Consider the following 27,795-nt stretch of genomic DNA (forward strand, 5'->3'; position numbering starts at 1 on the left):
TAGCATTATCAGGATGTGTAACTCGAGTGAGATGCAGATCTTCTGATGCATGGTTTCAGCAAGTTTTTGTTGTGGTGCCTGCATAACTCAGCTAGTCCAGAAAGTGCAGCACAATTTTCTTAATGATGCTCTTTCCAAAAAAAGTACATTTCTCTGTGCTGTCAGGCAGGACACTAATCTTATTACTGCACAGACTGAAATCAGTCAAGAGCTCAACATGGCAGAGGGCATCATACCCCCTTAAATTATGGATTTAAACGGGTATGTGTCATGGAAGGTTGCAATTACAGTCTCGTGAGTTGTGTGCGGCTCAATGGAATTTGCCATTTAGTTGACAGTGACCCCTAGTGGTGTTTAAACTTTATTATTTAATGGATGCTCACGAATATAGCAATCAACTTCATCCTTTTAGTATGATCTGTCTTCATGCATGTTGGTCGTAGGAACGTTGGTGTGGTAAATCGCATCAACCTTTCTTGCAAGGTCTTCAAGCTCAGAGCAACCATCTTGAAGGCTCTTACCCGATCTATACTCCAAAATGATTACAACTCGACTCACATTCATGTACAACTTGGTGCACTTCCATGGAAGTTATGTGCTGATCTGAGGGAGCACTATGTGAGGCAGTGCAGTCACCGTCACAGGCCATCACAGCAGCGAGAAGACACTCCGTGTATGCAGCAAAGGGTACTTGTTACTTGCAGAGAAAATTCTTAAACTTTAAGAATTTATTTTGCCTCAGTGGGCATCTCTACACATACTGTTTCCTATGTAGAACTGTCCACCTGATGTGTTAATCACTCATAATAAACGAGTTCAGGAACTTTGGACAGAAATGCTTTTTATGCCTCTGTGAACTTAACTGTGTGTGTGTGGGGGGGGGGGGTTAAAGGGGAAGGAACATGTTTTTGATTCCGAGGCAGTGTTGTTTCTCACCCTGAGAGATTAACAACAAACCTGCATGTGTCGGATGCCAACCAGCGAATTTAGAGAGGTGAAGTGGTCCAACGACTGTATGCACAACATTATCATCATCAGCACCATCTGACTTGTATTCTTTCAGGCCTTATACATGAGTAAGCATATTGGGATTCTACCTCTCACATTTACTGATATCCTGATGGCTCATGGGGAGTTCAATACCATCACGCTTATAATTCCCAAAAATATCCATTTGACATTTACTGACATGCTGTGCCTTTGTCTTATAATTTCTTGCACAAGCCAGAAGTGACTAAGCAAAGCAACAGCAGTCATTATTTAGACATTATAAGCACCCTGTCTATCAGCTACATTCTTCAGAAGAGGAATGTAGGATGAACCCACCATGTACTGGAACAGACACACACATGTGAACGTCTAGATATAGGACTCTACTCACAGATTTCCCAGAATCTCTTGCTTAAAACTGAGACATTCAGGCCTGTAATGAGGCCCTCAAACCACTCGGCAGTTAAGGCACCCCACGATATCATGCCACTATCACTCCAATTATGTATAACAATGTTTTCAGAGACACCCTCCGAAGGGGAGAGAGAACTTCCAGCATATCATAGTGCTACGCTTAATGACGACACAATGCAGATTGTTCACGATATTGAAAAGTCCCCTTTCCAAAGCATATAGGCAGGCAAGGACCAAATCACGGCATCTGACCGTGTCATCGAAATGGGTAAATAATATAGTATCCCTAAGAGCATCTCGAGATACTGAGTATGACTGCTCTTGTGATCATCTTCATCCTACCTATAGGAATGGGCAGAGAGGTGGCTGATGGCTGAGAGACGATCTTCACTGAGACTACAAAGGCTCCATTCAAATTGTGTGTGTATCCGTGAGAGCACTGCTGCCTGCAGTGGCCCACGTACTGGCGAAGCTGTCGGTACCAGCCGCTGTAGTCTGGACATGTTCTGTGTTGCGACGACTGGAGCTGAGGGTGTGGATGTCGTCGGCGTTGGCCATGTTGCGGCCTCTGGCTCTCCAGTGCAGGTGATGCCATTCTTAGGGATGATGGTCATAATGTGGATGCAGGCAATGGGGGGTGCAGACAGTGCGGCATTTCTGAAAAAAAAGAAAAAACATACAGCACGAGAGTCTCTAAGAATGATACGAAAAAATTTATTCATATATTCCTCAGTTAAAACTCTGCCTCATCCGAAGAGCTCCATTTCAAATGTGATGCACATCCATGAGTTTCATTCAGGGTTAGGCTCATGAATTCATCATGGGTGGGAAGGCGGTCAAGTCATCATCATCATCATCATCAGTCCTGAGCAAGTAGTAAAGGAAACGAAAGAAAAATTCGGAGTAGGAATTAAAATCCATGGAGAAGAAATAAAAACTTTGAGGTTCGCCGACGACGTAATTCTTTCAGAGACAGCAAAGGACCTGGAAGAGCAGCTGAACGGAATGGACAGTGTCTTGAAAGGTGAATATAAGATGAACATCAACAAAAGCAAAACGAGGATAATGGAATGTAGTCGAATTAAAGCGGGTGATTCTGAGGGAATTAGATTAGGAAATGAAACGCTTAAAGTAGTACATGAGTTTGCTATTTGGGGAGCAAAATAACTGATGGTGGTCGAAGTAGAGAGGATATAAAATGTAGACTGTCAATGGCAAGGAAAGCGTTTCCAAAGAAGAGAAATTTGTTAACATCGAGTATAGATTTAAGTGTCAGGAAGTCAAATGGCTCTGACCACTATGGGACTCAACATCTGTGGTCATCAGTCCCCCTAGAACTTAGAACTACTTAAACCTAACTAAGGACATCACACACATCCATGCCCGAGGCAGGATTCGAACCTGCGACCGTAGCGGTCACGCGATTCCAGACTGAAGCGCCTAGAACCGCTCGGCCACACCGACCGGCTCAGGTAGTCGTTTCTGAAAGTATTTGTATGGAGTGTAGTCATGTATGGAAGTGAAACGTGGACGATAAATAGTGTAGACAAGAAGAGAATAGAAGCTTTCGAAATGTGGTGCTACAGAAGAATTCTGAATATTAGATGGGTAGATCACATAGCTAATGAGGAGGTATTGAACAGAATTGAGAAGAGAAATTTGTGGCACAACTTGACTAAAAGAAGGGATCGCTTGGTAGGACATATTCTGAGGCATCAAGGGATCACAAGTTTAGTATTAGAGGCCAGCGTGGAGCGCAAAAATCGTAGAGGGGGGCCAAGAGGTGAATACACTAAACAGGTTCAGAAGGATGTAGGTTGCGGTAGGTACTGGGAGATGAAGGAGATTGCACAGGATAGAGTAGCATGAAGAGCTGCATCAAACAAGTCTCTCGACTGAAGATCACAACAACAAACAACAGGGTCCTGAGATGGTGTGACCTGGCGCACAGTGATTTAATGACCCATGACGTATCACATGCCTTGTTTCTCACTCACTACAACAAAATACAGTACATTTGTTGAGTATACATGAAAACAACAGCACTCGCCGTGGATACAGATATAGAGATAGATATATCTGTATATGAGTATATAACCCACTCTGCAAAACTTAAGGACAAGATGGATAAAGTAATATGCTATATTAATTATTCCGTGGAAATGAATAAAAGCAAGGTAGCATGTTGCCAGACATCTCCCAGTCGTGCACAGAAAGTTGGACTTTACATGGTGTGAGGTCATTGAGACTACAGCGCGAAATGGGAGTGGCTCCGCAAGATGTGGTAGCTGAACGAATGGGAAAAGACAGTGTGTGTCAATCTCCGAGGAGTTACAGTGCTCCATCGCGGTGTTCTTCATTACAGCATGGGCCAGAGGCATTTGGATGACTTCACATAGGGAAGAATAGCAGGCAAACTGGGATAAGGACGAAGTGGGACGTATGTTGCACAGGAGTTTGGTACTGCTTGCAGCATTGTTTCGTGTGCAGGGGGAGGGGAAGGGGGGTTTGAACAGCCAAACAACGGGCTGTTACCCAAGGGAGAGGAGGTGGTCAGTCACGGTCAACTACAGCAGCAAATGACCGTTACATCGCGCAACGAGAATGAACCCATGTCAAACAAAGGGCGCAATTGCAACCACTTATAACAAGACTGTAACACACACAATTTCACGCTCCACAGTGGCAAAGCGACTGCACAGAGGTGGTCTCTTTCCCTCATGACCAGTACTTTGTGTCACATTTACACCTGCACATCGGTAGCACCGTTTGCGATCGTTACAAGCGGTAGGGATTGGATCAACGAGGACTGAGGTCTTTTCGGATGGGAGTAGATTCAGTCTGGTTAGTGAATCTGGACGAACCCCCACATGACGATACAATCTGCGGTCTGGCTCAAACCAGACAATGTGGTCCAGACTACAACTCTTTAGACAGTTTCAGCAGTTGTTTGAGCTACACTCCATTCTATCAATCTTAATATGCAGCATCCACCTCGTCCAACGTTGCTAAAAATATCTTGCCTACGAAATTAAGAAATCCCCTTTTCTGTCGGGTCTGCACCGTGTTAACTAATGTAGTACGGACTTCATTCTTTGCAGTCTTTCTACATTGCATGTGATCCAGTTAATCAACATACGAGTATTACATTCAATTTTGCTAATACACTGCTGGCCATTAAAATTGCTACACCACGAAGATGACGTGCTACAGACGCGAAATATAACGGACAGGAAGAAGATGCTGTGACATACAAATGATTAGCTTCTCAGAGCATTCACACAAGGTTGGCGCCGGTGGCGACACCTACAACGTGCTGACATGAGGAATGTTTCCAACCGATTTCTCATACACAAACAGCAGTTGACCGGCGTTGCCTGGTGAAACATCGTTGTGATGCCTTGTGTAAGGAGGAGAAATGCGTACCATCGCGTTTCCGACTTTGATAAAGGTCGCATTGTAGCCTATCGCGATTGCGGTTTATCGTATCGCGACATTGCTGCTCGCGTTGGTCGAGATCCAATGAGTGTTAGCAGAATATGGAATCGGTGGATACAGGAGGGTAATATGGAACGCCGTGCTGGATCCCAACGGCCTCGTATCACTAGCAGTCGAGATAACAGGCATCTTATCCGCATGGCTCTAACGGATCGTGCAGCCACGTCTCGATCCCTGAGTCAACAGACGGGGACGTTTGCAAGACAACAACCATCTACAAGAACAGTTCGACGACGTTTACAGCAGCATGGACTATCAGCTCGGAGACCATGGCTGCGGTTACCCTTGATGCTGCATCACTGACAGGAGCGCCCGCGATGGTGTACTCAACGACGAACCTGGGTGTACGAATGGCAAAACGTCATTTTTTCGGATGAATCCGGGTTCTGTCTACAGCATCATGATGGTCGCATCCGTGTTTGGTGACATCGCGGAGAACGCACATTGGAAGCGTGTATTCGTCATCGCCATACTGGCGTATCACCCGGCGTGATGGTATGGGGTGCCATTGGTTACACGTCTCGGTCACCTCATGTTCGCATTGACGCACTTTGAACAGTGGACGTTACATTTCAGATGTGCTACAACCCGTGGCTCTGCCCTTCATTCGATCCCTGTGAAACCCTACATTTCAGCAGGATAATGCACGACCACATGTTGCAGATCGTGTACGGGCCTTTCTGGATACAGAAAATGTTCGACTGCTGCCCTGGCCGGCACATTCTCCAGATCTCTCACCAATTGGAAACGTCTGGTCAATGGTGGCCGAGCAACTGGCTAGTCACAATACGCCAGTCACTACTCTTGATGAACTGTGGTATCGTGTTGAAGCTGCATGGGCAGTTGTACCTGTATACGCCATCCAAGCTCTATTTGACTCAATGCCCAGGCGTATCAAGGCCGTTATTACGGCCAGAGGTGTTTGTTCTGGGTACTGATTTCTCAGGATCTATGCACCCAAATTGCGTGAAAATGTAATCACATGTCAGTTGTGGTATAATATGTTTCCAATGAATACCCGTTTATCATCTGCATTTCTTCTTGGTGTAGCAATTTTAATGGCCAGTAGTGTATTTATGCGCTCTACTTTATCCCTACTATAACGCGTTTGGCTAATATCTAACGGCTGCCAAGTTCACTTTCTACATCTACGGCCACACTCCGAAGTCACTTGACCGTGTTTGGAGGAGGGTACTTCTGATTTCACCTTCCGTATTGGAAGAATGATTGTCGGTAAGCCTCTGTATTAGCTCTTATTTCCCGAATTTTCTCATAGTACTCATTTTGCGAGATGTATGCGGGAGGAGGTAACATGTTGTCAGACTCTTCTCAGAAAGTATTCTCTCGAAATTTCCGTAGTAAACCTCTCCTTGATACACAACGCCTCTCTTGTTCTGCCTGCCAATGGATTTTGTTGAACGTCACTGTATTTCCTTCGTGGATGGGTTACATTTCCTTAAGATTCGTTCTATGAATCTGTCTGGTATATGCTTTTCCTATTATTTATTTATGTGATAATTCCACTCAAGGTCGCTCTGGATGTGTACTCCTAGGTAGGTTACCACAGATACTGTTTCCAGCAACTGTCATCAATAGTGTAGATGTAGAGTAGTGGATTTATTTTCCTATCTAAGCGCAATATGTTATATTTATTTACGTTTAGGCACAACTGCCAGCGCCTGCATCATTTATGAATCCTCTGTAGGCCATTTTGCGAAACTATACTGACGCCTAGCGTTGCTTATTTCTTACAGGCAATAGCACCACCAGCGAACAATCTTAGAGCTACCGACGCTTTCTGCTAGATCGTTTATATACGTTGTGAACAGTAACGGTCCTATCACACTTCCTTGGGGCACTCTGTAAATCTGGAGATTTTGGTCCGGTAAGAGCGATGTGTTGAGTTATATCTGCAAGGAAGTATTGAATCCAGTCGCAGAGATGGTCCGATACCCGGTAACCTCGTTTTTGGTTTCATTAAACGGTAGTACGGGATGGCGTCAAATGTCTTCGTGAAGTCAAGGAACACGGCACCAACCTGCGTGTCGTTCTCTCCAGCGCTGTTAATCCCATGAATCTCACGAACGAACAGAGAGATGAGTTTCGCAAGATCTCTGTTTGGGGAATCCATGTTCATTTTCATAGGGGTGATTCTCGTTCTCCAAAAACGTCATAGTTCTTGAGTATAAAATATATTTCATAATTCTAAAATACATTAACGTCAGCGATATAGGCCTATAATTATGCGCATGTGCATCTGTCCGACCTGTCTTGATAAGGGGAATAACCTGCTCTTTTTTCCAATCGTTAGGTACCCATTGTTATCCCAGCGAACTACGGTAAACTGCCACTAGAAGGAGAGCAGTTTCTTTCGTATAATCTTTGTAGAATCTTACAGGTATCTCATCTTGTCCTGGTGCCTTTCCACTACTAAACGATTGTAGTTGCTTTTCTACTCCCCAATCGGTTATCTCAATATCTGTCATTATGAAGTTTGTACGGTTATTGGAAGGAGAGAGCATATTACGATCTTCCGCGGTGAAACAATTTCGGAAGACCCAGTTCAATATTTCAGCCTTCTTTTTTATCATCCTTTCCGACGTCTGTGTTGTCACTGAGTGACTGAATAGACTATTTCGAACCGCTTACTGTTTTACGTAAGAGCAAAACCTCTTAGTGTTGTCAGCCAGATCAATTGACAAAATTTTGCTTTCAGAGTCATTGAAAGCTTCCCTCAGTGGTCTCCTTGCGCTCATTTTCGCTTCTTTGAGCTTTTGGCTATCAGCTAGATTTTGACTCCTCTTCAATCTATAAAGAAACAACGAAACTCTCTTTGTTTATGTACCAGTTATCTAAAGCGGCTGTTGAGCCACTATGGGGCTTTCCCATCCCTTAAGTCCTTGCTCGGAATATATTTGTCTAAGGTACATTGAACAATGCTTTTCTTTTTATATTTGTGCTACATATCGTCTTCAGCAATGAAGTTTTGGGGTTGACTATTCAGATATTCTGCAATTTATCTCCTGTCACCCTTGTTTAGCACAAATATTCTCCTACGTTTCTTAACTTTCCTTGTAATATAGTCATAGTTCGCTTTTCCTTCCACGCGTTGTATAAGATGGATATCTTTCACCTGACAATTGCTTTGGTCAGTTATTTCCACTGACTACCCGATACCATTTTAAATTACTTTCGCCCAGCTCGTTCCATTCTTTGTTCCGGTAGTACTCATATACCGCTTTCTTATATTCCTGATGGTCTTTTCGAGGATCCATCTGTACTACAAACTTTCATTGCTCCATTTGTCCTATCTCACCTTCAGGTATCGTCAAACACAGAGGGTACCAGCCATTCATCTCTAAACGTCATGTCAAACAGTCAATGACAGAGGGCAGTCTTTTGAGGAATTCCATTCCTACTAAATCACTGTAAGGGATGTCTGTTTCCTTTCTCAGAACGTGGAATTTGTGGTCTCCTAACACATTTCCGGTAATCCTTAAAGTCAGCTTCGCCGTACCAACCATGCATTAACCGTTTTAATCTTTGAACCTCAAGACTATTAATTGATATATAAATGGTCACAGCTTTTTCTTTAATTAAAGCAATATGTTCCCCTGTATCTATTAAGAAATTCATCTCTTTCTCGAATTCTTTGCAGTCTCCTGTCATTGTGTCGTTTTCGACTTCTTAGTCTAGTACTCTAACATTATGCCACTTCACTGTGGTGACGTGTTACTACTGCACGTGCCACCTCCTTATTTCCCAGTCTTTCTCGCCAGTCATTTCCCGAGTTTTTCCTCATACTGGTGCGCTGTATGTCTGCACTTACACATATGACTTGGGAGTCCGACAGTCCTTTGCCTTAGTCCACGCCTCTGACATTTCTTTCCTTCGTACACTTTTCATCTGTATACCCTGTCTCATCACAGTGGTAACAGAAATCTTGAAATTTCCTTGCTTCCTCCACCCTGATGAGTGCCTCCACCAATTTTATTTTCGTGTCCTATCAGTGCTTATTGAAGTATCTGGATGTATGCTGTGGTTTCCCACAGCTGTAACGCTTTGTATCCCACATCTGTTTATTACTACGCTGGCAGTGTGTTCCGACAGGAACTTGATTTTTCTCTTTCATACACATTATCGCACTTGTAGCGCTACGTCAACTGCGCCTGTTAGACCAATGTCTTCGCCTCTATTATGGACAGTAGTCTTGTTCTATCATTTCCCACGCCCCGAATAAAACATTCGGGTCCTAGTGCACAAATCAGCTCCACCTCGCCCTTTTAATTGCACCTTTTCCGTCACCCGCATTATGGAAACTCTGAATGATTTGAATAGCTCATGTATCTTACTTCCCATGAGACTATTGCTTCTTCTGAATGTTGTCTGGTACGAACTATTCTACTAGCGTAACTTTCTGGGGTAAGGTCTCTCACCTCGTTCTTACTTCCGTTTTAAGCATATTGACCTTAAAGCAAACCTCGAACCCTGGTACTGTCTGTTTGAAATATACGTTTAAATAATCAAAGCTGTAATTGTCTTGGCATTTTGCACAAATTTACCTCTTGTCAGATATTGTTTGCAGTCTAATGCTGTGATATTAGGAATAGTGTTGTGTGTTTTTAACCCAGTCAACAAAGTACTTCAGTCCCCTTTACTTAACTCGATTGATGAAGAGGAATTTGCACATAGTACCGACGACTGACCTTTCCAAGTGATATTGTATGACTCCAGTTCTTGTGCTCGACTGACTAACTGGTATGCGCAATTATTGTTTTTATATCTTCTTCTTGTTTGTAGCTCTCAGGATGAACATGAGACATAGGTGTCTGCACGCATGTACACTGAAGTTCTGGTAGCGTTGAAAACTGTAGAATGTGTGGTTACCGGTAAAGTTTCGGTGTAATTCAAGTTCTTCCTCAACGTCTAAATTTATAATTCTGCATTCAGCATGTATTAAGATAGTAGGCAAAAACATGTCACGATATCTTGGAATAGAGAACTTTCGACGACTTTCAGCAGATAAAGATTTGTAAGTGGTCTGATGGATAATAGAGCTAGCAGAATTTTTAAATGAACAATCCAAGCTCTTTCCTGTGCAATTTTAAGTGCAGACCTTTTCCAATAGACACAGATCCCATAGGCGTATTATGTTTTTTTGCTTTGACAAGCTGCTGCTGTACGTCTTCCACATTTTTCACTGTTCTTGCGATAGCTGCAGCGCAAATGGCTAAAGAGCCAATAGTTGAAAGTCCTGCCAGACCTGAAATTATGAAGGGGAGGATTCCACCCAATGTGGTGGGCAACTGTAGGACTCTAGGTGTTTTAGTTTTCCTTTTGAGGCTCCTTTAGTTGCCGCCAATGATAAAATAATGCATTTTTTTAAACACCATTCGTATTCTTCATCCTAAGTGTACAGCGATCTGCATTCGTAATTCAAATGAAATTTAACTCCACGCCTAATTCAAGTTTTGCGCACATTACTTTATCTCCTACAGGCGCAGTGGTTATGCTGGCCAAAACCGATATCCCATCTTGCACTTATTTATTTGGGTCTGTCAGCTAAAATTCTATCTATAGTATGATGTCCTAGGGGATCCTTATTTGGTAGCATGCGTTATCATGTTATCTGCAGGCCTCATCTAAAACCTTGATTCCCTTTTCACGCTGCCCGAGTTGTCTTTCAAGCATTATTCCCAGCCCACAATAGTTGAGATGCGAAGTTCTGTAGGTAACTTGTTGAGAATACCACTATCTACGCTGATGTGCATCCTATCATAAATGTTATGTTACGACGCTGCTTGAGATTCGTGCACCTTATCATATAGCAAATCATTGACATCTTCCCATCAATCCATGTAACAAGGGCCTTATTCCACCATCATCTTATGACACATTGTATAAGAAAGACGTCTGGTTCCCTACTTCTCTGTAATTCTTCTGTGGAAAAACTACTAGCGATTTCGCTGCTGTTTCTATCCTTTAAGATGTAAGTTCCAGAGTTTATTCGCTGCACCTTGGAAACTGGAAATATCTCCATCGACCAGTATGGTAGATACGATTTCTCAAAGGTGGCCTTGTATTTTAAAATATGTACTAAAACATGCACATTTAATTTCTGTTTGGGTGAATCTACCATTTTAATATGACGGCACTCTGTATTCAGAAGCTATTATCATGAATGTAAACTGGTGTCATTCTTATTGTTCACTACATGGTCAGGTCTTATAAATCAATGATTTATGGAAGGCTATCAGTCAGTTTACATGAACCACAAAGGTTAAAACTCATCCACATTCGTAATTTTTTTCGTTCAATGCAAATATTCCACAATACTTGCATTCAAATGAGAGAATGTCAAGTAGTGCTGCTTTGCAACATTTATTATAAAACACTGCAGCTTGACAGCTTGATCTGCCTGAAAATTGTGTGGGACACAATTAGTTCCCATCTGCACTAATTGATCAAACACCTGTGCAGCTGCCTTCCCTATAGCTGTTCACACAGGAAAGTCGAAGCAAATTTTAAGTATTTATCAGTAACCATTAAAATGTATTTGAAACCTTTTTGTGTCGTGAATATAGCCTCATATTCACAAGATGTGCCTGCTGTAAATGATCCAAACCTCGGATTATAAAGTGCCTATGCAGAAATGTGTTGTATGTTGGTTTATGGAGCTCTTGAAGTACTAATTATGCAGTAAGACATCTTTATCAAAATTCTGAAATAATTAAAATTATTTCATTCGAATGAGATGTACTCCCAGCTGGAGCTGACGCTGTGCCCGGGATACTGCCCGCATTGAGGCTGATCCCTCACCTGTGGTAGAGTGGGAGGTCGTCTCAAGGTGTGGCAGGGGGCGAAAGACATTCCGGAGGGCTGAACGGAAGGCCTCTCCAGTTTGTCTGACGAACCGGTTTCAGGCTCTGTCTCATGCTGATACTGATCTTCGGCCTGACATGGCTGCTTGTCCTGTTCCAGAGGTTGCCCCTCAGTCTGCAAGATCCGGGCGGTCGCAGAGGGTGGGCTTACTGGTAGTTGGGAGCTCCAACGTCAGGCGCGTAATGGGGCCCTTTAGGGATATGGCAGCAAGAGAGGGGAAGAAAACCAATGTGCACTCCGTGTGCATACCGGGGGGAGTCATTCCTGATGTGGAAAGGGTCCTTCCGGATGCCATGAAGGGAACAGGGTGCACCCATCTGCAGGTGGTCGCTCATGTCGGCACCAATGATGTGTGTCGCTATGGATCCGAGGAAATCCTCTCTGGCTTCCGGCGGCTATCTGATTTGGTGAAGACTGCCAGTCTCGCTAGCGGGATGAAAGCAGAGCTCACCATCTGCAGCATCGTCGACAGGACTGTCTGCGGACCTTTGGTACAGAGCCGAGTGGAGGGTCTGAATCAGAGGCTGAGACGGTTCTGCGACCGTGTGGGCTGCAGATTCCTCGACTTGCGCCATAGGGTGGTGGGGTTTCGGGTTCCGCTGGATAGGTCAGGAGTCCACTACACGCAACAAGCGGCTACACGGGTAGCAGGGGTTGTGTGGCGTGGGCTGGGCGGTTTTTTAGGTTACATGGCCTTGGGCAAGTACAGAAAGGGCAACAGCCTCAACGGGTGTAGGGCAAAGTCAGGACATGCGGGGACCAAGCAGCAATCGGTATTGTAATTGTAAACTGTCGAAGCTGCGTTGGTAAAGTACCGGAACTTCAAGCGCTGATAGAAAGCACCGAAGCAGAAATCGTTATGGGTACAGAAAGCTGGTTGAAGCCAGAGATAAATTCTGCCGAAATTTTTACAAAGGTACAGACGGTGTTTAGAAAGGATAGATTGCATGCAACCGGTGGTGGAGTGTTCGTCGCTGTTGGTAGTAGTTTATCCTGTAGTGAAATAGAAGTGGATAGTTCCTGTGAATTATTATGGGTGGAGGTTACACTCAACAACCGAGCTAGGTTAATAATTGGCTCCTTTTACCGACCTCCCGACTCAGCAGCATTAGTGGCAGAACAACTGAGAGAAAATTTGGAATACATTTCACATAAATTTGCTCAGCATGTTACAGTCTTAGGTGGAGATTTCAATTTACCAGATATAGACTGGGACACTCAGATGTTTAGGACGGGTGGTAGGGACAGAGCATCGAGTGACATTATACTGAGTGCACTATCCGAAAATTACCTCGAGCAATTAAACAGAGAACCGACTCGTGGAGATAACATCTTGGACCTACTGATAACAAACAGACCCGAACTTTTCGACTCTGTAAGCGCAGAACAGGGAATCAGTGATCATAAGGCCGTTGTAGCATCCCTGAATATGGAAGTTCGTAGGAATATAAAAAAAGGGAGTAAGGTTTATCTGTTTAGCAAGAGTAATAGAAGGCAGATTTCACACTACCTAACAGATCAAAACGAAAATTTCTGTTCCGACACTGACAATGTTGAGTGTTTATGGAAAAAGTTCAAGGCAATCGTAAAACGCGTTTTAGACAGGTACGTGCCGAGTAAAACTGTGAGGGACGGGAAAAACCCACCGTGGTACAACAACAAAGTTAGGAAACTACTGCAAAAGCAAAGGGAGCTTCACTCTAAGTTTAAACGCAGCCAAAACCTCTCAGACAAACAGAAGCTAAACGATGTCAGTCAGCGTAAGGAGGGCTATGCGTGAAGCGTTCAGTGAATTCGAAAGTAAAATTCTATGTACCGACTTGACAGAAAATCCTAGGAAGTTCTGGTCTTACGTTAAATCAGTAAGTGGCTCGAAACAGCATATCCAGACACTCCGGGATGATGATGGCATTGAAACAGAGGATGACACTCGTAAAGCTGAAATACTAAACACCTTTTTCCAAAGCTGTTTCACAGAGGAAGACCGCACTGCAGTTCCTTCTCTAAATCCTCGCACAAACGAAAAAATGGCTGACATCGAGATAAGTGTCCAAGGAATAGAAAAGCAACTGGAATCACTCAACAGAGGAAAGTACACTGGACCTGACGGGATACCAATTCGATTCTACACATAGTACGCGAAAGAACTTGCCCCCCTTCTAACAGCCGTGTACCGCAAGTCTCTAGAGGAACGGAAGGTTCCAAATGATTGGAAAAGAGCACAGGTAGTCCCAGTCTTCAAGAAGGGTCGTCGAGCAGATGCGCAAAACTATAGACCTATATCTCTGACGTCGATCTGTTGTAGAATTTTAGAACATGTTTTTTGCTCGAGTATCATGTCGTTTTTGGAAACCCAGAATCTACTATGTAGGATCAACATGGATTCCGGAAACAGCGATCGTGTGAGACCCAACTCGCTTTATTTGTTCATGAGACCCAGAAAATATTAGAAAATATTAGAAAATATTAGATACAGGCTCCCAGGTAGATGCTATTTTTCTTGACTTCCGGAAGGCGTTCGATACAGTTCCGCACTGTCGCCTGATAAACAAAGTAAGAGCCTACGGAATATCAGACCAGCTGTGTGGCTGGATTGAAGAGTTTTTAGCAAACAGAACACAGCATGTTGTTATCAATGGAGAGACGTCTACAGACGTTAAAGTAACCTCTGGCGTGCCACAGGGGAGTGTTATGGGCCCATTGCTTTTCACAATATATATAAATGACCTAGTAGATAGTGTCGGAAGTCCCATGCGGCTTTTCGCGGATGATGCTGTAGTATACAGAGAAGTTGCAGCATTAGAAAATTGTAGCGAAATGCAGGAAGATCTGTAGCGGATAGACACTTGGTGCAGGGAGTGGCAACTGACCCTTAACATAGACAAATGTAATGTATTGCGAATACATAGAAAGAAGGATCCTTTATTGTATGATTATATGATACGGGAACAAACACTGGTAGCAGTTACTTCTGTAAAATATCTGGGAGTATGCGTGCGGAACGATTTGAAGTGGAATGATCATATAAAATTAATTGTTGGTAAGGCGGGTACCAGGTTGAGATTCATTGGGAAAGTCCTTAGAAAATGTAGTCCATCAACAAAGGAGGTGGCTTACAAAACACACGTTCGACCTATACTTGAGTATTGCTCATCAGTGTGGGAGGAGATAGAGAAGATCCAAAGAAGAGCGGCGCGTTTCGTCACAGGGTTATTTGGTAACCGTGATAGCGTTACGGAGATGTTTAACAAACTCAAGTGGCAGACTCTGCAAGAGAGGCGCTCTGCATCGCGGTGTAGCTTGCTCGCCAGGTTTCGAGAGGGTGCGTTTCTGGATGAGGTATCGAATATGTTGCTTCCCCCTACTTATACCTCCCGAGGAGATCACGAATGTAAAATCAGAGAGATTAGAGCGCGCACGGAGGCTTTCAGACAGTCGTTCTTCCCGCGAACCATACGCGACTGGAACAGGAAAGGGAGGTAATGACAGTGGCACGTAAAGTGCCCTCCGCCACACACCGTTGGGCGGCTTGCGGAGTATAAATGTAGATGTAGAATCATTCAAGTATTTCGTTGGGGTCACTGCAGTAGATGTATTATACAGATCGATTGTTAATTTTCTTATTCTGAATGTCAGGTACACCATTTAACATTCCATATCTTTTATTTACACAACTATCGTAGTAATGTTTAATGAAATCAGCAGTAGCATATTCAGAGTCTTTGTCTTTGAGAGTCATTTGGGAGATTCTGTAACAGGCCTAAACGTTTCTCTGGGTGAATGGTCTCTTTCAAATGCCCTAACTTCAGCAAACACAGTTTCTTCAGGATAGCCTTGCAGATTTCAGTGACTTTATGTTCTGTTGAATGTCGATATATACTAAGCAGTCGGGAACAGTATCCAACATACATGCACTCTCATCCGCTTTCTTTTGAATTACATCAATCCTTTCATTCAATTCATTAACTTGAAAATGGCCTGAGAAAGATTATTTACTTCCATGATACTTTTGCTGAGTGCTCCATCTATGACAATGAATACTGTTTTCGAGCATCTGAATTTTCGTGTCAGTATAAATACGAATGTTGAAATTTCCATTGGTATCAGTCGTAATTTAACTGCCCAGTTGTATCGATTGTCAAAAAACGCTGTACTATGAATGACTACAACAATATCCGCAAAATTTGTAAATTCATCGAATGTGATGTTAGTTCCTACATTTATCCAGTAAATATGTTTTAAACTCATATTTTCTTGTTTGAAGACGATAATAAGGTTTACATTATCTGTAATCAGTTGCTTTGTGATCCTACGGTAGATCTGACATAAGTAAAAGTCATCAACCGCTCTGCATAGTAATAGCAAAAGTACTTTCGTATTTTATCTTGATTAGACATTGATGAATATAAGCACGGTATTTGATTGTGATGGGAAATCGTAACTTACTGTGAAAGTAGTATCATCAATATCTGAGAGTACCTCTTCACATAGTCGGTATGTGCGCGGGAATGGTGTTTTGGCTAATACACATACATTTTTTAGGCAAACGCTGTCTGGGTGTATTATCAGACAAATTAGAAGCCGGCTGTTGTGGCCGAGCGGTTCTAGGGGCTGCAGTCTGGAACCGTGCGACCGCTGCGATCGCAGGTTCGAATCCTTCCTCGGGCATTGATGTGTGTGATGTCCTTAGGTTAGTTAGGTTTAAGTAGTTCTAAGTTCTAGCGGACTGATGACCTCCGATGTTGAGTCCCATAGTGCTCAGAGCCATTTGAACAAATTAGAATGTTTTTCTTCCTGCAATCTGATGGACCGACATTTGTCGATCTAATGGTGTATGGCAATAGTGATAAGAATGCAATACTATGCCTACTTCAAGTGTTGTGAACTTATAAATAGTTCCATGTATCGACATCTATGTATATCTACCTATCAACACAAATCAAAATATTGGGCTACATTTTCTTCTGTTGGATTCAGAGTTTGCCGTACCAGTTATAGGAAATTGGTCTATAAAGTTACGTAGAAGCTATAAACATTATACTGCCAGACCAGTCTGTGCATGCTGTATAGCATAGCTGATAAACATTATATTCTCGAAATTCTGTTCCTACTTACGAGTAGTTTCTGTCTTGTCGTATGCCTTCAATCACAATTTAGTTATCGCATAATTGACACAATTCTCTAGGGTATAATACCACTTTAGTGCCACAATAATGTTGATTTTCAAATCTCACAACTGGCTTGAATTCACTATCAGACATCATTCCAATGCTGACGTGCTTATGCCAACTGGAATATAGGGTAAAAGACGTGTTGAAAATGGATAATGCTCCTGTTAAAGTGTCTTTGTCAATGGATACTCCACGTCATCATCTGTAAATAAAAGTATAACAAGTTAAGCGAAACACACACACACACACACACACACACACACACACACAAGGACGTGCAAGCAAACCGACAATACTTACATGATGGCGGTGCTGTAGCTTGACTTTACATGGAAGTGATATTAACGGTTTGACTGCTCATTACTAACTGATATCATTATTGATGTTATACAGTTGTAAGGTGTCAGGCAAATCCGACACCTTCCATGAAAGCGTTGACATGATAAGCAAATCCAGCAGTATGTCACATAGCTCCAAATAAATTGTGGCATTAAATTAACCAAAGTAATACGAGTAACGAGTGAGCAAATGGAATACCACAGACTAACACAAGAATGCCTAAATGCATGTCATACCTTCCCACCGTGAGACAGACGCAGTTCCGAGGGGAGAAACGAGAACAGAAGCAGAGAGCAGAACCGTGTTAAGCTAGAATGCCCTACGATAAGGGACGGACACCCACGTCACCAGCCAACCGCCAGGACCACCCCCCCCCCAGCCCATGTTAAAAGATAGAGCCCTCCAGAGGAACAGTATAGATCTTACGATCACACTAAAAGGGCCACACCAGCTGGAAGTTTTAGCGTCAGACTTTTTCGCCTCTCTGTTACGTTCCAAACGTTAAAAACATTGCCCCACCACGAAAAGTATAACGTTTCTCATTGGATAGACAGAATTTTTGTAAGTGGAGCCTAAGGTTAACATTGAGACCCTGATTGGTCAGATGAAAACACAGCCAGATAGTTTTTTTTAAAACCAACTTCGGTAAATTGTAGTAAGGAGAAGTTAGGAGAGAGTTGCTTCCGAGATGGCGAGCTGTATGGAGCTGCGCCGCCCGCTGCCCCCTGACACTGCCTAACCAACGATAAAGTAATGAACGCACGCGATGCCGCATAACAGCGCATAAAGCTTCACTCATAACTGCAGAAGTCTCATCTGTTAAACCCCCTTTTTGCGTAATACTAGTGTCGATCATCAATTAAAGCTCATGGTATTCACATTTGCTACGTAAGTTAAAATCTGAAATGCGATGATTTTTCTGTTATATAATTATTGAGAAGCCACATCAGCCGCTGTAATTTACGACAAGTTAGATAAGTAATTAAAGATAATTGAGGGTCAGTGTAGACCATTTTGATAGTTTTCTCTTTTGTGAAACTTAATTTAAACCTAGATCATAGATGTGATATGGCATAGGCCATCCTTCGATCCATTGTAGAACTTGGAAACCCACTCAGGGAATATTCGTTCACATTTTTGTTGAACGCAGTTGGTTTTTATCATCCTGTGTTAAAATATTTCCTTTTATCAATAGTGCAATTTATAAACAATGTTTTGTGAGTAGAATAAAATTTCCAATGGTAAACTTAACTGCTTTTTCGACGTTATTTTACCAGCTAACTAAAAATAGGAAAGCCTTGAACCCCTTCCACTAAATTTAGTTAGTATTAAAATTCTTTTACAGGGAGTGCAGTGGAGCTGACGCTGAAATCATTAAGTATTTCGTTATATCATCGCTAGTCTCACTGAACTCTTCTGAACTCTACATGTCATGTGTGGTCTGGCGTCTTCTTACCAGCAACATGTCCCAGGTTCAAACTAGTCAATTCCCTAAAAAACACGCTCAGAGCGTCGTAGATAGACACGACTTAGAACAAACAGACACCACGCAGAATGTTAGTATATATTATTTTCGCAATGCAGTGTGGGTAATCTCATAACAAATAGTAAGGCTGGTATGTGGAATGTTGCAGTTAGCTGGGGAGATCTACAGTCTGAATCTACTACCACGGCTCTGTGTGATGCCTGTTATTTGGTCTGTTGCGTGGACATAAAACAACTACTACCCTACCCCAATGCGTGAGCGAAATGGCGCGGTATCTGGTAGGTACTTCGAAGCTGAAGTATGCGGGATAGTACGATTCTTGGATTCTTGTGGGGAAAACATCTAAACTGCAGACAGATTCACCTTGAAAATCTGTTGGTATGTGGACCAAATACAGTGTCACGTCCAGCTGTAGTGAAATGGTGCCAACAAGACTGTACAGACGTGGATGGAGCTGATCAGCAAGGAAGGCCATCGACATCGACCACAGACGACAGTGTCCAGGCAACCGAGGAACTGTGTGGCAGCGTTCGCAAGTTTCGCGGCGATGAGATCGTTCACATTACAGTTTTCGAATGACTTCATGACCAAGGACAGGACCGAGCGAGGTGGAGCAGTGGTTAGCACACTGGACTCGCCTTCGGGAGGACGACGTTCAATCCCGTCTCCAGCCATCCCGATTTAGGTTTTCCGTGATTTCCCTAAATCGTTCCAGGCAAATGCCGGGATGGTTCCTTTGAAAGGGCACAGCCGATTTCCTTCCCAATCCTTCCCTAACCCGAGCTTGCGATCCGTCTCTAATGACCTTGTTGTCGACGGGACGTTAAACACTAACCACCACCACCACCACCACCACCACCACCACCACCAAGGACAGGACTTCTACAGAGGAGGAATTGAACGATTGGTAGGAAGTGTCCGGCCATTGCTTACAGAGAGTTGGTGACTATATTCGAAAGTAATGTCGTGTATCTGTGTCACTTAGAACCATAGTGCAGTGTTCAATAAACTCTACTTGGCTTTCCACAATAATGGGTAATTTACTTCCTGAAGCCCCCTCGTGATACAACAGAGAGACTGTTAAGGGACTTTAAATTATTTGCACCCACAAAATGCTCTAAATTAGTAAAAACGAAGTGTTTCGAGGATCATGTTATTAAAAAAAATGGTTCAAATGGCTCTGAGCACTATGGGACTCAACATCTGAGGTCTTCAGTCCCCTAGAACTTAGAACTACTTAAACCTAACTAACCTAAGGACATCACACACCTCCATGCCCGAGGTAGGATTCGAACTTGCAACCGTAGCGGTCGCGTGGTTCCAGACTGAAGCACCTAGAACCGCTCGGCCACACGGCTGGCTTCATGTTATTATTTCGGCGTAGATTCACTGGTACTTTGTCGAACATACGTGTAATTTACAATAGCCCAAGGCAGTAGTAGGGCTGTGCTGCTCCTTGATCACTTAAAAATTGTCGCCAGATTTCTGGCGACTTTGTCAATGACATCACAATGCGGTGTTACCAGATCTTCCCCCATGCATCCGACATAGGCCAATTACCGTACGTACAAAATGTTGGGAAATTCCAATAAATGGGCGGAAATTCAGAAATCTAAGATGGCAGACCTAGCCAACTTTACCTAAGTATAATAGCCAAGCTGGACTTTTCACAGACCTATGATATCAGAATCGAAGACGGTGCATCTGTGGACACTGGACAGTCTGTATGGTTCACCAGGTCACTTGTGGTAAGAATAGAATCCAAGATGGCTGACCTGATGATACTGGGCCAGCCTGTACAGCAGTCAGATTTTCCCCAACCCTATGGCACCAGGATCCAATATGGAGTATCTAGGGATACCAGGTCAGCCTGCATAGTTGTCAGATCTTTTATCCTAAGTTCAAAATGGTGGGAAATTAAGAAAAATTTGTTTTCCCTAAACATTAAAGTTCAGAGTCCATTTACCCCACATTTGAAATTAAGCTCTGTTTAAACATTTATGGCAGTATAGGATGGGAATGACTGCGTCTTTATTTAACATGTAAAGTTTCCCACACCCCTCTGACGTCACAGTATAAACAGGAACCGCCTTAAATTTGCGATTCACTTGTCCTAAGTTTAAACAACCACAATAGAAATGTTTGCATCTTGATTTAAACAAATATCGCACTGTGAGGGCCCGTGGTGCCTGCTGCTTGTGCAATCGCAAGTGAGCATCACCTGCGCATACTGCTACACCGACTCTATCACGTGACATCACTCCAGCTGTTCTGGTTTCTGGGCAGACCATTACCCAGCGCTGTCTGACTGAACGCCCCCCTCCCCTCACCCCCAGCTCCCCGCCCGTCCGGCAATAGCAGCCCATCCCACTTAATTTATCAGTCCTGCACCAATTGATTGCATGAGACCCACCATGCAGGCACTCACCTGCACGATCCTAATCTCTGGCACGTTGGAGCCTGTCCGCTATTCATGGTTAAGGTTCAAATGGTTCAAACGGCTCTGAGCACTATGCGACTTAACTTCTGAGGTCATCAGTCGCCTAGAACTTAGAACTAATTAAACCTAACTAACCTAAGGAAATCACACACATCCATGCCCGAGGCAGGATTCGAACCTGCGACCGTAGCGGTCGCTCGGCTCCAGACTGTAGCGCCTAGAACCGCACGGCTCATGGTTAAGACAAACATGTTTTTGCCCTATACTGTCACCCCACTACCAGTAACCTGCATGGACACATGAGAACCTTTCTGCTGTTTGTGACGCTGGGTTTTCAATGCAAGACGATTCTCCAAATAATAAATGAAGGTCGCAAACTTTCTGCTGTGGTAAAGAAACTGGTGGAAGTTAGTAAGCAAATAAGCGTACTTCTTACGCCATCACCCAGCTTAAAGTCCATGAAGACGTGTGCCCAGTATGGTGCAGCTCTTATCCGTGCCACAGCAGAACTACATACATTGTAGTGTAGGGGCGAAAGACTGTATTGCTGTCTTATACACTTTTTGACTTGAGAACTTCGTTCTTGGTCTTCCAGTCTCATCGTTCTCCTTAGCTCTTGTACATATTGTACATTACCCATATTTCCCTATTGCCTACTCTTATTACGCCAATTTTTTCGAGAGTTTCGAATATCTTCCAAAATTTTGCATTGTAGAATGCTTTTTCGAGGTCGACAAATCCTATGAGAGTACTTCGATTTTTCTTCAGTCTTGATTCATTATCATGCACAACTGGCTCTCTGGTGCCTTTAGCTTTCCTAGTCAAACTGATCATCATCTAACCTATTCGCAATTTTATTTTCCCTTCTTTTGTATATTATTCTTGTCAGCAGCTTGAATGCAATAGTTGTTAGGCTGATTGTGCGATAGGTTTCGTAGCTATCAGCCCTTGTATTGTACTGTATTGTATGTTAACCGGTGGGGGGGGGGGGGGGGAGGGCTAGAAACGGCGGAGAGGCTCCGTCCCCGCCGCAGCCGCAGTGATCCACAACCCCACGACGACTACCGCAGTCCACTTCACCCCTCCGCCGTCCCACACCGAACCGCTCTTTCAGGGTTATTGTGCGGTTCGGCCCCCGGTGGACACCCCCCCCCCCCCCCCCCCAGGGAACGTCTCACACCAGATGAGTGTAATCCTGATGTTTGCGTGGTAGAGTAATAGTGGTGTACGCGTACGCGGAGAAGTTTGCGCAGTAACCGCCGACATAGTGTAGCTGAGGCGGAATAAGGGGAACCAGGCCGCATTCGCCGAGACAGATGGAAAACTGCATAAAAACCATCCACAGACTGGCCGGCTCACCGGACCTCGACACAAGTCCGCCGGGCGGATTCGTGCCGGGGACCAGGCGCTCCTTCCCGCTCCGGAAAGTATCTGCCCTTACTATCTTCGGAATTTTGTGGATGAAATTTTTCGGAAAGTCTGGCCGTACGTCGCCAGTCTCCTACAGTCTACGCATTAACTTGAATAATCATTTGGTTGCGACTTTCCCCTGTGATTTTAGAAATGCCTGTGTAGTGTTTTCTATCCATTCTGCCTTACTTCATCTCAAGTCTTCCAGAGCTCTTTTAAAATCTGATACTGGATCCCTCATCTCTTCCCTATGGGCTGCTGTTTCTTCTTCTATCACGTCATCAGAAAGAGTCCTGCCCCCTCACTGAGGCCTTGAATGACTCTTTCCACCTAACCACTCTTTCCTCTGCGATTAACAGAGGAATTCTCATTGCCCTCTTAATGTTTCCATCCTTGCTTTTAATATCACCAAACGTTGTTTTGACTTTTTCTGTAAAGTTAAACCTCCAGACGATCATTTCTTTTTCAGTTTCTTCACGTGTTTCCTCCAGCCATTCCGCCTTATCTACCCTCCACGTCGTACAAGGAATTTATATTACTGCATTCCTATCTTTCTTCTGGTAAACCTTGCGGGATGTAAGGTCGTGGTCCATGAAACTCTTCAGCTCCTAACGTTTCGTCCAGTGCTTCGCTGGACATCTTCAGAGGGGGGTTTCTCCTCCGGTGAGTCTTGCCGACTCACCGGAGGAGAAACCCCCCTCTGAAGATGTCCAGCGAAGCACTGGACGAAACGTTAGGAGCTGAAGAGTTTCATGGACCACGACCTTACATCCCGCAAGGTTTACCAGAAGATATGTCATCCGGTCGTGAAAGCCTTCATACTATGATTCCTATCTTTCCCTGAACAGTTTTTTACTTCTTTCTTTCGTCGACCTTCCGTTCTCAAGGTGTCGTCGCAGTTACTTTCCTTGTACCAGAGTTTGCCCAATATCTGTTATTACCCTTCATAGAGATGTTCACTCCTCTTCAACTGAAATGCCTACTCTCGTATTCTTTTCACAGCAGACACATCCTTAAAGAACTTCTAATACGTCGCATTATTCCTCAGTACTACAGTATTCCACTTCCATCCACGATTATCCTTTCTGACGATTCTCTTAAACTTCATTCTACTCTACATCATTACTAAATTGTGATGTGAGTCCATATCTGCACCCGGGTACGCCTTACAAACCGATATCTGATTACGGAATTTCTGTCTGATATCATGTAATTTGGATGTAATCTTCGCGTGTTGCCGGGTCTTTTCCAAGTATACTTCTTCCTATTATGATACTTGAACAGAGTAGTCCGTATTAAAATCTGAAATTTATTGCAGAACAGAACAGTATTTATTACTGAATTACTCTTTCTCCTCTCTCATTCCTACTGCCGTCTCCATATTCTCCCGTAACCCTTTCGTCTTCTTCTTCCCCTACAAACGCATTTCAGTCCACCATAATTATTAGATTTTCAGTTTCATTTACATGCTGACTTAGTCGTTCATCATCCTCACATGTACTTTCCTTTTTTATCTCTTCACTTTCCGTTTGCGAGGTTGACCTGCGTACCTGAACTTCGTGGGAAATTATTTGCTGTCGAATCTGTTGAGAACAATGATATCACGGAACTGTTCACAGTAGCTCACTATCTACCCTACTTTCCTATTCATAATTAATCCTACATTCGTTATATTATTTTCTGCTGCTATTGAAATTACTCTTTATTCATCCATTTCACTTTACAAACCCCCCTATGCATTTCTCTTTTCAGATTTTCAAGGTTTCCTATTACGTTCAAACAGCTGGCATTCCATGCTCTGACTTGTAGAACGTTATCTCGTCTTTGGTTATTCCATCTTTTTCTCGTGGTCACATCCTGCTTACTGTTTGGAAATGGTTCAAATGGCTCTAAGAACTATGGGACTTAACATCTGAGGTCATCAGTCCCCTAGACTTAGAATTACCTAACTAACCTAAGGACATCACACACATCCATGCCCGAGGCAGGATTCGAACCTGCGACCGTAGCAGCAGCGAGGTTCCGGACTGAAGCGCCTAGAACCGATCGGCCACAGCGGCCGCCTACTGTTTGAAAACATTTGCCTTTCTGTGATAAGATGACCGCTTTTGCGAACCTTGTGCTGCCAGTCTTGCGTGTTGACTGTGTGACACATAAATGGAAATACCCACATCAGTGTAACTTCGACTTTGGGAGTGATACCATTCTTCCAATATTTTCAGCAGGCACAATGGTGTTCGGAGCCATCGGGTATAATTTTAGACAGCGATTGAGGGAACTCACATTGCACATTGGTACGTCACGGAGATCCTGTGTCATCATGGGTAACCTCTCATGCGAAAGTATCGTGATGTCATTTTTCAACAGTAAACCGCTCGTCCACACATGGTATATGTCTGAGTGAACTGTCTGAGTGATGTTGAGGCACTCCCGTGGCAAGCAAGATCTTTAGATCTGACCCCGGTAGAACATTTGTGGAACCAGCTCGGACGTCAACTCCGCCCCAGGGTATCAAGGACCAGTTACAGTTGTGGTCCAGCTTGTCTTAGAAGAGGATAAAACGCCTTTGTAACAAGCTTTCCAACAGAATCAGTGCATGCATCCAGCCCAGAGGAGGTGCAACATTATACTGATAAGTAAGGTTGATAGTGACAAGTTCTTTGTAAATTTGACTCGATTTTGTAATCACTGACTTAAGACACGTACTGTCAGTCCGTGATGTTTCATTCCTTTTCCGGACGCTTGACTTTTTTTCGTCAGATAGTGTACTTTCGGCTAAATAAAGAGAACAGTGCGATACTCATTTGGCAAAAAGCTGAGAAAGTTACGAGGACTATCGGATTGTTTTACTCAAGGCGGTAACTACAATACGCAACGGTGGGAAGGCCACGAAAACGGAGGTGTGTAGTTGGTTGACTATTACACTCCAGTCCGACTAATTACTTTATCCGTCTAACAAATATCATTCTTCATCCGAGCTCCATCCCAGACTAAAGAAGTGGTAATAACCTGGATGTTGAGTACCCAGAAGTGACGCAAGTTGCTGTTGTTTTTGTTGTTGTTGTCTTTGTTGAAAGACTGCTTTGATGCAGCTCTCCATGTAAATTTGTGTGTGTGTGTGTGTGTGAAATCTTATGGGACTTAATTGCTAAGGTCATCAGTCCCTAAGCTTACACACTACTTAACCTACATTATCCTAAGGACAAACACACACACGCATGCCCAAGGGAGGACTCGAACATTCGCCGGGACCAGCCGCACAGTCCATGGCTGCAGCGCCCTAGACCGCTCGTGTAATCCCGCGCGGCCACGTAATTTTATCGCGGCCACGTAAGTTTATCTTGTGGAATCCTCTTCTGCGCAACTACTGCAACCTACGTCCATTTGATCATGCCAACTCTAGTCAGCTCTTTGTTTCCCTCTACAAATTTTACCTCCGCAATTCCTTCCATTACCAAACTGGCTCTTCGTTGGCGCCACAGGATGTACCCTATCCACTGATCTCTTCCTTTAGTCACGATGTGCTATAAATTTCTTTTCTGCCCAATCCTACTCACAAGGGAAACTTCTTATGGCTCCACCATGAGATTTGGTGGTAAGTTGGCGCAGTTGACAGACTGTCAAGACCTGAACACTGATCAAGCTTGAAAACAGGAAGAAGGTGTACTGAACTGTGAAAAAAGATGCAAAATACAAACACTGAACTGTCCAAATTCAATATATGCAACATAGAGCAAATTCGCATAACCATGTCATCGTGGTTATGTGGTCACGCTGTTGGACTTTGAAGGAGATCCTAGTTCAAATCTACCTCTAGTTTCACTTTCTTCACATAATTATGAACTGTCTATCTGGTTATTAACGATTCTGTTCGCTGTACTCAAATCTGAGTCTGCGTCTTGGTCTAAAGTCCGTGTGCAGTAGCGAAGTGTAACTAAGGAACATCCAGAAGTACGTACATCCTATTTCTTCTACACAAATACCACACGTTCTGAATCTTGTGTTCCGTTTGGACGTTCTGATTCTTGAATTCCTTTGCTGCATCGCTGTTTGGTCCCCCCTCCCAAATCAACCAACCAACCAACAAATTCCTTTGTCGTATCATAGTTCGCACCCGTTTGTTTTCATTTCCGTGAGAGGTCTATGGGCATCTCGCTTGCTCTCACTAATCATCATATTTACTTTCATACGGTCGTAAATGCTTATCACACGACTCATATTCCATAACCAATGTACACTACTGGCCATTAAAATTGCTACACCAAGAAGAAATGCAGATGATAAACGGGTATTCATTGGACAAACATTTTATACTAGAACTGACATGTGATTACATTTTCACGCAATTTGGGTGCATAGATCCTGAGAAATCAGTACCCAGAACAAATACCTCTGGCCGTAATAACGGCCTTGATACGCCTGGGCATTGAGTCAAACAGAGCTTAGATGGCGTGTACAGGTACAGCTGCCCATGCACCTTCAACACGATACCACAGTTCATCAAGAGTAGTGACTGGCGTATTGTGACGAGCCAGTTGCTTGGTCACCATTGACCAGACGTTTTCAATTGGTGAGAGATCTGGAGAATGTGCTGACCAGGGCAGCAGTCGAACATTTTCTGTATCCAGAAAGGCCCGTACAGGACCTGCAACATGCGGTCGTGCATTATCCTGCTGGAATGCAGAGTGTCACAGGGATCGAATAAAGGGTACAGCCAAGGCTCGTAACACATCTGAAATGTAACGTCCACTGTTCAATGTGCCGTCAATGCGAACAAGAGGTGACTGAGTCGTGTAACCAATGGCACCCCATACCATCACGCCGGGTGATACGCCAGTACGGCGATGACGAATACACGCTTCCAATGTGCGTTCACCGCGATGTCACCAAACACGGATGCGACCATCATGATGCTGTAAACAGAACCTGGATTCATCCGAAAAAATGACGTTTTGCCATTCGTACACCCAGGTTCGTCGTTGAGTACACCATCGCAGGCGCTCCTGTCTGTGATGCAGCCTCAAGGGTAATCGCAGCCATGGTCTCCGAGCTGATAGTCCATGCTGCTGCAAACGTCGTCGAACTGATCGTGCAGATGGTTGTTGTCTTGCAAACGTCCCCATCTGTTGACTCAGGGATTGAGACGTGGCTGCACGATCCGTTAC

The 27,795-nt window shown here is 43.8% G+C and overlaps 1 long non-coding RNA gene across 1 annotated transcript in view; it reads right to left on the minus strand.

Moving 5' to 3' along the window:
• Positions 1 to 1,034: 1,034 nt before the first annotated feature.
• The window catches only part of LOC124787969, a 56,526-nt gene continuing 29,765 nt past the window's right edge, over positions 1,035 to 27,795 (minus strand). The window contains exon 3 of the long non-coding RNA XR_007016045.1: positions 1,035 to 2,061. This is a non-coding gene — a long non-coding RNA (uncharacterized LOC124787969). The remainder of the gene's footprint in view (positions 2,062 to 27,795) is intronic.

The sequence above is a fragment of the Schistocerca piceifrons genome, chromosome 3 (genome assembly GCF_021461385.2).
Source record: "Schistocerca piceifrons isolate TAMUIC-IGC-003096 chromosome 3, iqSchPice1.1, whole genome shotgun sequence".
In the NCBI taxonomy this organism is placed as follows: domain Eukaryota; kingdom Metazoa; phylum Arthropoda; class Insecta; order Orthoptera; family Acrididae; genus Schistocerca; species Schistocerca piceifrons.